Raw genomic sequence first — 1,831 nt, forward strand, 5'->3', positions numbered from 1 at the left:
TTACTATCGTAAAATCTCATATGACTTTGTAGGGTGATGACAATATTTGTATATCTTGATTCCAGTATTTTTTTATACATTTATTACAAGTTATCTAACCGTACACTCAGGACCTCTGCCTTTGAAGGTGTATAATTGTACTATGAAAATAAGTCAGAGGTTTTACTGAAATCAAACACTTTTAGGACCACCTTCCAGGGTCTGTGCTAGCTCTTACTTTCCCTCTTTGGTTAGAATAGAGAAAAACAATTTCTTCAATTAAGGGAGTAAGATAGATCTTTGACTTGTACATGGCTACTACAGATGTCAGGAAAGAATATTTTTTAATCCATGGGAGTTTATGTTCCTTCTGATATCTCACTCATGAGCCTGGTGATAACCATGGCAGGAATTCATGCAGAAAAATTCTCTATGATGATGGTCCTAGACTATAAAGAAAATCAATGTTAATTTGATAAGCATTAATTTGTAATCCAATATCCAAAGTAAATTCATGCATCCCTTGAATGTCAAATTCATTTAAAAAACAATGCTAATCAGATTCTCTTTCAAAAGCCTAAATATACTTAAATAAGGCTTGTAGTGCAATGCTTGTAGAACAATGTAATTATTGTGGTCTTCATATACTTGCTTATTAATTGACTACTGAAATTGGAAAAGCATTTCCATAATTAATCTCATGCCATTTTCCAATTATAAATTTGATATAGTGAAACTGATGTAGCCTCAAAGGAACTGAAGGTGATAGCTTGTTTTGGGGAATGGAGTATTTTCTGAGACAATCCAAGATAGTTGCCTGATCAATACAGTGTTTTGCTTTTTGAAATCCTATGCACAGAGGGAGTAAAGTGAAAGCAGCGTGAAAGTATTGTTTCAAGCTATCTTTGAATAGGTTGGAAAAGGTGAAATTTGTAGGGAGGGTGGAAACCCAGTGTGATCAGATATACTGTAGAGTTTATCTAGACAGCTCAGGACATGCCCTGAAGCTGAACAGCATACCAATTGCAGTATAAGCTCTTTACAACTCAATGTGTTAAATTTACCATAGCCCACCCAAGATGCCAAAGGCTTAAGAGTAGATGAAAAAGATGGTGTATTAGTCTGTTCTCATGCTGCTAATAAAAACATACCCGAGACTGGGTAATTTATAAAGGCATGGCTGGGGAGGCCTCATAGTCATGGTGGAAGGTAAATGAAGAGCAAGTTCATGTCTCACATGGCATCAGGCAAGAGAGCTTGTGTAGGGGAACTCCCCTTTATAAAATCATCTGATCTTTTGAGACTTACTATCACAAGAACAGCATGGGAAAAACTCACTCCCGTGATTCAATTACCTCCCACCCAGTCCATTCCCACTGCATGTGGGAATTATGGGAGCTACAATTCAAGATGAGATTTGGGTGGGGACATAGCCAAACCAAATCAGATGGTGACCAGTTCTTTGAAATTTGAAGAATACCATGATGACCACCTGTATCTATCCACTAACTCTAAGCCTTTTAGTTTGGTCAAAATAAACCAAAGATTAAAGGCCTTTATTATATTGCAGTAAAAACAGTTAACATGAGATTAACCCTCTGAATAAATTTTTAAGTATACAATATATTATTGTTGACTATAGGTACAATGTTGTACAGCAGATCACTAGAGCTTGTTCATCTTGTTTGACTGAAACTTTATGCCAGATGATTAACAACTCCCATTTCCCCCTCTCCCCAGCCCCTGACAACCATCATTCTATTATTTGATTCTATGAACCTGACTATTTTAGATACCTCATATAAATGGAATCATGTACTTTCTATGACTGGCTTATTTCACTTACCATGAT

Source organism: Rhinopithecus bieti, unplaced genomic scaffold (assembly GCF_001698545.2).
Source record: "Rhinopithecus bieti isolate Rb0 unplaced genomic scaffold, ASM169854v2 scaffold_3856, whole genome shotgun sequence".
Lineage (NCBI taxonomy): Eukaryota > Metazoa > Chordata > Mammalia > Primates > Cercopithecidae > Rhinopithecus > Rhinopithecus bieti.